Here is an 11175-nt window from a genome sequence, read left to right on the forward strand (position 1 = left end):
GGGGTGGGGGGGTGGGTGCGGCTGGGACTGTGCGGCGCTGCTTTCGGTGGCGGTCGTTGCTGGCGGAGCCACCGCGGCCGCAGCCGCTCCCGGGCGCGGTGACTGAGCGGGGAGCGGCGCCCGGCGGCGCTCGGGTGCGGCGGGGCGAGGAGCGCACGGCGGGGCGCGGGGCGCGGTGCCGCAGAGGGCGACAGTCGGGGACAGCCGCGCCGCCGGCAAAAGCCACGAACGCCAAGGAAAGCAGCGCGGCAGAGTCCCAGCTCCTTGGAGTGCTGGATAGGCGTGTCTGCTCCCGGAGTCACTGACAGCGCCGTGCGACAGCAGCTCTGCTCGTTCGGGACCTGGCGCTGAAGTCTGTGGCACAACTTGAAATTCACGCACCGGACAGCAAAGATATACCTGCATAACTGTATGTAAATTGTATATAAACACAGAATTTCTAGTAATGTTGTCTGCAGAGCGATCTTGGCGTTAACACACGGAAAAGAGCACTCAGCTTCCTCCTGGCATCTTAATAAAAGTACTAGGTGACCAACTGCAACGTGCCAGAAAAACAAGATCAGTATCTGGTGGATACCTTTACCCATGGCAGCCTGGCCTCCAGCCTGGTAAAGCCAAATATTCCCATGCCACACTAAAAGGAAAACCCCTACACCACCAGATTATTAGATGGTGGCAAGAGTTAAGCAAAGCAACAATCTAGTTTGTCAAGAATTACAGGTTAGAAGACCACATCAGAACAGTGCAGTTAAAACACTAGAGCAGACTTTTATCAATTTCAGAATGGGCAATTATGAACTAAAAAACAGAAAGCCCAATCTGTGATGTTCAGCAAGGAGCCAACATGCAAACTAAATGACAGGAGAGACTGAATCACACTCCTCCACTCTGATCTACCATACACTATACATCTTCATACTAGCAAGAAGCCTACACAATTTTTCTATCAAAATAACCCACAATTACCAGAATCTTATCTAAGAGAGGTGGTAAACATTGCATTATCATGCGGCCGCAGGTCAGGAATTGATGCCAGTAAGAGATGTATCAGCATTCCCCCTGCTGTCTGCAAGTTCAGCCCAGCCAGTGCCTCTGCTCTGTCAGATCCACCCTCTGGCACTGCTCACCTTCCCCCTTCATGCCAGCCAACTAGGGAGGCATTTGTGTAGGGAAGCATGGAAGCAGCAGTAGGATGGACAGCACTCACATGCCCTCTCATCAGGTGATACAGGCACAAAAATTGAATTGGCACATCTGTTTGCCTGAATTTGTGCTCATGCTCACACACTGCAAAGACTTTTAGTCATATCCAGCTCTATGTGCCATGAATTACCCCAGTGTCCCCTACACTTCAAATCAATCATATTCCTTAAGTCGTTCTATTTTCTTGCCCCTTGCAAAAGTTTCTGAATCTGGCAGCAGGAATAAGATGAATATTAAGTTTTTCTTCTCTTTCTAAACTAAACACCTTAGCTGGTGATCTGACATCCCTTGAAAAACAGCTCCTTTCCCTGCTTCTTTTCTGAAATTAGAGGAATTTTCCACTTGCAAACAACTCAAATTTTCTTTCTTGTCCAAAAGAGCCAAGGTTTTCCTCAGTCAATGTAGTATGACAGCATTTTGTATTTTTAATTAAGTCATTTCCTATGCACTTCCTTCAGTGAGTTTCTTACTAGCACTATCAGAGGTTCTCCTGTGTGGTACTTAATAGATGGCTTTAAAAGGAGGTTCAGGAACATGCAGAAATTAGCTTTTTAATTAAGAACTTCCTTTCTTTATACTGCTAGGAAGTAGGAAGGGAAAGGCATTTGTACCTTGGGATTCTATAGAACACAAGAAGTTTATTCCATTCATTGTGTAAACTCTCTGTGGCAGAGAAGTTCAACTGACATGTTGGCTGAAATGGGTCAGATACAGCACTCATTTATTAAAACAAGCTTTCTAGCTGGGTTTCTTGAGGAACTGAGGCTGATGGAGTTTTATTTTCCTGTCTGTCCCCTCCATCAAGTTGCCTCCAAGAATTTTCAGATTTGGATATGGAGAATTTCAATTCAGGTTGACTAAAAGGTATAATTCAGAACGAGTTCTACATCCCTACAAGTTTTGTAGTAATTAGCACTTTAAAAGAAAAATTAAAATAAAGGAGAAAAGCTGCAGTGGAGACAATTACCAGTTCTGGAGGCCACATCTTCATTAGCCACGAGTACCAGTCAGGCAACCTGCACGTGGACAGCTGAATCAGCTCCTGTAGTTGCTGTCTGAGATCCTGTCAGTATCCAGGGAATATGTGGAAGGAAGCTGAAGAGGGTGGAAAAGGAAAGTACAGAGAAGTGAGACACCACTATCATTATCATTATTTTACAGGTGGAGCTGAGTCAGAGAAGATGGAAGCCAATCCAAGGCTTGCTCACTCTCCTATGCACTCCCTCTTCTCTTTCAGTCCTAACCCACGTGCTCCTGCTTCCCTCACTGCAGCACTGGCTTGATCCTTAGGGAACTACTTTAGCTCATTAATTAACAAAGAGTTGCTCACTTTCTGTATCCAAATTCCCTACATTTGCTCTCTGAACCAAAGGCTCAGATAAACACTGGAACGTGACTGAAGGCAAATGCAGAACTGCACAGCCAGGGAGGGTGAGGAACCATTAGAGGCAACAGAGATGATCCTTTCTAGCAGCAAGCAGCAGCAGCTGTTGAGCTGTTTGATTGAGCCATTTCCTGACTCCTTTAGAAGTCCATTAAGGAGCAGTGATTGACATTGTTTTATTTCAGGCATCTACCTGAGGCTTCTGAATTAGTCAGCTGGCAAGTAGGATCCTACCTACCTCCTGCATTCTGTTATTGACTGTACAGACAGCCTAAGCTTCTAATTCACAGTGTTAAAAGATCCATTAAGGTAATTTTTTAAAGGTATTCATGCTTCAAGAGAGCCCTCATGATGTTTTAGAGATGCCCAAACATTAATATATATTACAAAACAAGAGGTGTTTCCAAGTCCTGTCTCAACGCCCTTGAGGACCTAAGTGCGTTCTCCAAGGTCACAGAGAAAATCTGTGTCAGAGCAAAGCATAGAACCTGCATCTTCAAAGAAAAGTATCCCAAATACTGAACTGTGTTCTCTGTGCAGCATACCTTGCTGTCACTTAGCCATTGTGTGAGTATAAAACAGAAAGTTCTCCTTTCATCACTTTTGAACCAGTATGTCTTGTATAAAGTAGTAGTATTTTTAAAAATAAGTATGATCCCATCAGTTGTATGTAAATCTATTTTTTTTCCATGAAAATCAAGAGAGAATAACATAGGGAGTAATAAAAAAGGTAAAAGTCAGCATTGCATCTTTGTCTGATGCAGATAACTCATCAGTTAGAATATATCTATTTCTGCACAATGCAGGATCTTTCCTCTTCAAAATCATTGTGAGAAAAATCAGAGTTTTTTTGGAACAACAGACAAATTCTTACAGAATAGGTTTCCAATAACAACTTCTGTGGGCAAGGATGGCCAGGATTGGCCTGAATAATGATGGAAACGATTGGATTTTTCTATAAATTTTCCCATATATTCCACCATAATTCCACTGGCTTGTTTTTTAGGGAAATCAGACCTATAGCAGTTATACTAGAAAGGAACAAAATCTAGAGCATTACTAAGCCTGATAATTTAATCAGAATTTTAATAAGCTCAGAATAAATAGTTTTCTCTGACATGAATGACAAGAAAGGAAGACAGCTCTCTTACTTTCAATATAAGACTCTTACTAGAATTTGCAATTAGTCAGTAATGGACAAGCTATTCAAATAAATACATGGTCTTTCACTGATTACACTGAGCTTCCAGGACAGTTCCCACTAATCTTTCTGGAGGAAAGTTCCCATTTATATATTTCGAAGGAGAACTAAGCTCCAAATTGCTCACACCAAATATTAATAGAAATCTTTACTTAATTTTTTTCCCACATATCCCACATATATATATATATAAAGAGACTTAATTACAGAAAAAAAACCCCACAAAATATGCAAAAAGATAGAAAGTTCTCCTGAGTGAGACAAATCCCAGAGTCCTCTTTCTTGTTTCTTCTTATTCAGGTTTTCTTAAAAGATTTCTTTCTTCTGCATGTTATTCCACCCTCCATATTGTCTGTGGAATATGTACTTTTATGGCAAAAGTTACAATATTTAACTTATGCTATCCTGAGTCAGTCCTGACTACTGGACTTGAATAACCCAGAAAGTTTTACACAGATTATGTAAGATCATGCTATCACATAAATGCTATAGGTTTTATATGAGCCAGAAATACTGGCAATCCTGGCAAACTAAGGAAAAGCCTGTTAATACCTACTCTATATTGCTCTTCAATCAAAATGATCACTGTACCTGTAGGATCTTAGGACACAAGGGCCAAAATGCCAAATTCTTTTCTGAGAGTCACCTTTGGAAACATCATCTAAATGTTGGGCAGCATTTACTGCTGAAGAACTTTAGCATCACCCACATGTGTGAACCTTACCAGGAAGATCCCAACAAAGAGCTGAGAGTCAGAAACTTAATCAGGTTTTGCACCAGGTTCTCCCAAGGTCACATATGAACTATGTGTTGTCAATAAGAGCTGTGAACACAAGTCCATGGGAGGTAATGAGATGCATCCCAGAGTCCTGAGGGAATTGCCTGATATAGTTGCCAGGCCACTCTCCATGATATTTGAAAGTCATAGAAGTCAAGTGAAGTCCCTGGTGACTGGAAAAAGGGAAAGGTTGCTCCAGTTTTTAAAAAGGCTAGAAATGAGGACCCTGGGAACCACTGAGCCATCAGCCTCACCTCTGTGCCTGGGAACAGATCCTCCCAGCAGCTCTGCTAAGGCACAAGGAGAACAGGGAGGTGATTTCAGAAAGACAACACGGCTTCACCAAGGGCAGGTCCTGCCTGACCAACCCAGTGGCCTTTTACAATGGAGTACCTGCATCAGTGGCTGCCTTCAGGAGAGACAGAGACAACCCCACAAACTGCCTTTTTTGGTAATTATACTCTTTTCAGATCTGCATCAAGTAAAGCATTATCTCACTGTGTGCCCTGCTTTACCCTTTACCCTAAAGAACTTGCTGTGGCCAAACTGAATTAAATTATGCAGATGGAATTGGTTAAATGTGTAAGTGTTTTTACATAGAGTAACTCTTACATCATGTAAAACATGGCAAGCATTTCCTTGGTCAAAGTTCACTTTAGCAAAGATGTTTATGAATAACATGGCAAGAATAGCAAAGAATATTCTGAATAAGCTAGAGTCAAAATCTCTCCACACTGCTAAATACAATCAAAGTTTGGTGAATCAGAAGGGAAAATACACCTGTGGTTGCAATTCCAATGAGCCAAACTCTGAAAAATGTATACATTACATTCTGCTGTGAACAACCAGGCTTGTGTGGGATAGAAAGTCTGGGGCCAAAAAAAATTAATTATCTAAATCATCATGAAAATACCTCCATGTGTAATTTGATGTCTGATCATAAGATATCTCCCTGTACTCCTGGAATTCACACATCACTGTCTTAATTTCTCACAAGTTATTTTCTTTATACGTATTTTCTATCCTGAGCTCTGTATTGCAGGGCCCTCTGGCTGAGAAGGATAGAATTGGACAGGCCTCCCTTCAGAGCATATCAAGATCACTCCTTAATTAGCTGGTGGAGGCAATTTGATTTGAGAGCACGAAGTACTGGCTCCTTTTCAGGAACTGAATGCCTTTTTCCTTGTCATACTAAGTCAAGGTATCAGCCCCTGGTACCTGACCTGGCACTGATCAGTTTTACAGCCAAGGCAAATGCCTGCACATAGACACACCCTCCTAGACAAAATCTCCTGGAAATTGTGCTGGCTGCTCCACAACGGCTCAGGACATACTTGGGAAAAAACATGGGCCAACCAGCCAAAAGCACAGTCATGGCAACAATAAACTCAAATCCTGAAAGATTCCTGAAAATATTTGGATAAAAAAGGAGCATTTTTCTTTTCCTGTTGGTCTTGCTCAATATGTTCATATAAACAGGTTCTGGGTATTTTCTTTCTCTTGCCTATTGACGTATACCAATAAATCTATCTGTTATACATGTAATGTATTTAAAGCTCAGACCTAGATGAGTTTTCTCATGCAATATTTCTCTTCCAATATGTTACAAAAAAACCAACAAACCAGAAGGTTTAATTCAGTCATGCTTTTTTTTTTTTTTTAGTTCACTTTTGAATCTGTTTGAGCTTAAAGCAGATTCCAATTCTCCACAACATTCAGTTGTTTATTCCACAGCAAGTCACACCGGTAGAGATGCCAGCAGATGACTGAATTCCCAAGTTAAGCACATCACTGGAGTGAAACACAGGGTCAGGCTGCCCTCTGCGGGCTGGGATCTGGATCTCGGACAAATTGTTTTGCAACACCTCACAGAAACTAATTAATGTGAGTACAGGATTTCTACATCTGAACACAGAATTTTGATTTATGATGTACACGTAATGCCAATATAGCAATTGCTCTCTGCTGCCTGGTTGCTGCTGCTGGAGAGGAAAAAGGAAATGCAGACTGCAGGTGTCTGATGCAGCAGTCAAGCACTCCAGGTACAAACAACAGCTCAATATACACCACCTGGGAATTCCTGGGAGACCCAGAGGATAACAGCTTCTGAACATAAAACCAGAGAAACTAAACGCTTGGAAATACTTCACTTGGCACATGAGCTGCCAGGCAGGAATCAAGTACAGCATATTACAGCACCACCCCAAGATCTGATCTGGTACAGGTTCCTTTGTATTAGCTATATTGCAGACACAGGTCTGCTTACTTCAGCATTTCACAACATGAGGCCTGAATGTCAAACTAGTCCAAAGCAGCCTGAGGCGAGAGAACAGGGATGAGCAACAAAAATATTCCTACATGATGCTGGGTCTACTACAGACTTCATTTTCTTTGCTTATTGCCAGTAGTGCCTCCAGCTCAGTTCCTTAAAGGCCTCATCCAAGTACAGACACTCGTTCCTACAGGGCTGATGACTCAGAAAGAAATTACAAAGGATTGAGCTGTACATAATTTTTCTGGAAATGAGAGTTTGGCTCAGAGTATAGCTTCTGAACATGAAATTCTAACAGGAAGTGTTCCGGTGCTCCCCTACCCACAGGTAAAATAATGGGATGGTGATATTCACGGTCACTCTCTCCTCTGTGGGAACCACAGGAGAATTCAGCTAGTTGTCAAGAAGGGCTGGTCTTTACATACAGGACCCGCCTTAAATTCATTGGGGTTTAGTTGTTGTAAAGATGACGCAAATATCACGTGGGATGCGACAGCCACAGGGGTTAGTTAGTGTCTTTGTAAACTCAAACCAGTCCTGTAGCCTCAAATAACATCATTTGAGAGCCAAGCAGAACAAGTGAACTGCTAAGATGATGGGCTGCCAGGTGCCAAAGCTTTTACAAGCCAAGTAATACGCAGCACTTAAGCCCAGAGGTAACATTACTCGCTGGCATACCAATTCCTTCCATACGGGATACACAGGGATATTTTTCCCCAAAAATCCCGCGAGGGATTCGCTCTGAATCCTCCTGCTGCCTGTCCCAGAGGTGAGGCCGGGTCAGCTGCGCCCTCTGCTGTCGAGAGCTGGAACTGGCGGGAGGCAGTGGCCTCTTCCCGGTGTAACCCATGGAGAACATCGCTGGAATTCTCTCCTGCAACTCCATGGATTGTGAACGCTGGAGCGCGTTGTGGCACTACAGTTTGGGCCTGCCTAGATAATTGTGCTATCAATAATTTAAAATTAATCATGAAGCCACTACCGAGTGCCTTGCGTCATAAATATTTTAGACACTTGCTTCAAAATTATGATGTTTTACAATGCCAAAATTTAATGTCAGGCTCCACGAGATATTTCAATTATACCGCAAGACAAAGATATGTGAATTTAAAGTCTGACAAAAACCTACTTTTAATTATGAATTAATGAGAAAGAGAGCTCTGCTGAAAGCTTCTATACTTGCACGGTAGTAATGTGCCTGAATTAATTTGCATAACTCATATGGACTATCAAGATCAGCTTTTGCTTATGATTAAACAGATTATCTGATGACATTTTAGGGATCAACAGATTATAGTCCTTAATCCAAAGATGTAAGTAACAATGAAATCTTATTATGCATTAGAAAACAAACAATGCAGTCAGAGCTGATCTGAAAATGACTCAGAAATCTCTTAGTAGGGTCAAGGCTAAGCACCTAAATTGTCCCCAGAAACACACACAGATTCTGGCTTCCAGACTTCCCTCTCTGCAAGTACTCAGACGAAAGATTGAGGGAACCAGTTTATATCAGGTAGACCACTCAATTTTTTCCCAGTATTTTAGGGCAAAATCCAGTTTTATGTTTATTTATACCACATTCAGACCCTTGCATTCATTACAGTTGCAATATACCACAAACCCAGTAGTTTATCTTTAATCTCCTTCTTCAGCTTCCACTACCACAAGAAAAATATCCTCATGCTCCTGCCAGCCTGCAGACTGCAGTGAAGTTGGCTAAGCTCTAACTGATCACATCTGAGTGTATTTTATCTGCTTTCAATAATTTATGTTATGCTAGCACTTGCAGATACTGGCAGAACATCCATATATTTACTTATAGAGGAAAGACTGGATTTTGGTGCTTTCAGTGGAATAGAAATATTTGAGGAAAACATTATGTGATTGGAAAAGAAATGTCTGATTTCACTGACAACATGTACTTCTGACTTCCTCGTGGTCTCCTTTACAAGCCATTACATAAGGCAAAGCAGGGTGGTACAGAGAGTGTAATTGAAGCACAAACAAGGAGCAGCTGCTGGGCATGCAATATTTGCCCAGTGTTGTGTCCTCCAAAGTAGCAATGAGTGCTGGTGTCAGGAGACTCTTGCAGATGTGACAGGTAAGCAGGCAGACAATAGATGAACGACTGGGAAGTTTGTAACCTAGCAGAAGACAAATTAATGTCTCCACAGAAGAAGCAGATGTGCAGATGTGGAACAGAATGCACAGGCCAGGAAATGCCTGAAAATGGGATTTATGAAATACTGCATGAGCTGATTACATGGAGCTGCTAGCGAATCAGCAAGGAGGGAGGTGATGTACACAGCTGAGAGCACAGAACCAGAAAGTTCCTGACAGAAAATTATTTCAATTCCACTGCATGCTCTTCAGTATGCAATGCACAGGATGCTTGCTTTCTGTAATAAAGCCCACCATCAGAAAGGTTATGAAGATGACGTTAAATATCTCCTTAGCCCTCCTCAAAAGCAGAGATCATGCTGAGCTGCTAAAACTTCATTCTTTATTTCATCCAAGTAGTCACTGCAAACATAGATGTCAATCTGATTATTGTAAACACAACAAAATCCTGCACAGAATATCAACAGATATTGGGCATAGCTCTAACAGGAAAATTTAATCCTAGGGTAAAAAAATTCCCCAAATCTTCAGGCTCTCTGAAGCAAAAGTCCAGACTGCAGGAACTTCTTCTGTAATGTAGACAAATGCATCCATTAGACACTGGCATGGTGCCATCAATCCAAATAGCAGAGAGATTTTCAGATGGAAAGGCCAGCACATTATCTCACTGTCACATACCATCTAAATTGATTTAATCTAGACAATTTCATTAATTTGTGAGAAAGAAGAGAGTTCCCAAAAGCTATATCAATTAGAATGGTCTCATTTTCACACTTTCACTTCTCACATTCATGCAAAACACTAACTCACTGCACGTACTACTCCAAAAAAAGAACTACCTTGCCAAAAAAAAAAAACAACCCCAACCCCAAGCCAGTAGAACTGTGCTCTCAAGGGTACTAAAATAGGTAGTAATACTTGTGTTTATTTCAGTGGAAACAACATCAAGCATGAGCAGGTGAAGATGTATTGTTGCACATGACATGACATTGGTAGCCCATCCATAACTGCATCATCTCCAATTGAATCATTCCTAATGAGAACAAGAAGTATCCAAACAAAATGTAACCTTAGCTGAGTTCTTCTGCACTGACACTGGTGAAACAATTTTTCCATTAGTTTCCACTGATTTGCATTACTACTGGTTTGTCAGTATTTATCCAGTATTCCCAGCAGTGAGAAATCCATACATACGGTTGAGAAATTGGAGACTACTTTAAAAGAACATTAAAAAAATATATCTACAATTTGCAAGACATATAAGCACCAAAGACTGGATTCTGCGCTATGGCTACAAATTCAAGCCCAATCTATTGGCTGGTAAATGCAGGGCTATATGCAGACACTCAATTTGTTTAATAAGCTTAGGAATAATCATTTACATGTAATATTTTCTTTTTTTTTTCCTTTACTGCAAGGCATTTCACATTGAGAAGTCCTAATAAGAAGTCACTTTACAACCAAAATCTTAATTTCAACCACAATGAACTGTTCTGTTTAAATAATAATGCGTTTATATACATCAGTCACTCTTAGAATAATAAGAAGCCCTCAAGCATTACAAAAGCTTTACCTCACCATCTGTGATTCTGTGATTTATGACTTCATAAATTGTTAAGTACAATTAGGAATACTCTCATGGTTATAAAACTGTCTCTTTTTATATCTTCATGATATCTTGCTGTTTCTTTATTCATTCTGCTGCTCAGAGATCGGAAAGCCCAAGCACGCTCAAAAGACATTTTTGCAGGAAAAAGCAGATTGCAAAAGCATCTTAAATGACCACATTCTCTTAGAAACAGATAGGGAGACACCTTCCAAATGCAGCACCTGTCCAGTTAATAATCACCTGAACACAGAGATGTTTCATCATGTGACTACCCACATAGAAAATTTACATTTCCTAGGAACATCTATAGAATATGACTTGACAAGAAGAGAATAAGCAAATTTTTAAAACCCCAACATAATTGTCTTTTAAATTGATATTGACATATCTGGATTTTTGGATTTTGAGAAGGAAAATAGCTCTGCTCCTTAGCAACTGCAACAAAGGTGTCCACATACAACTAGTATTTACTTCCACCAGGTACTTGGTCTGTAGCTCTCCATGCCTGCAAAGCACAGGGGTAGTAACAGCAATCAGTACAGCAGAATCATTACTAAGACTTCATCACAGCATCAAGTCATAGTCAGACTTCCCAGATGACACAATT

This window comes from Corvus kubaryi, unplaced genomic scaffold (assembly GCF_017639235.1).
Source record: "Corvus kubaryi isolate FWS band 111438036 unplaced genomic scaffold, C.kubaryi_AGA036_p1.0 138, whole genome shotgun sequence".
NCBI classification, from domain to species: domain Eukaryota; kingdom Metazoa; phylum Chordata; class Aves; order Passeriformes; family Corvidae; genus Corvus; species Corvus kubaryi.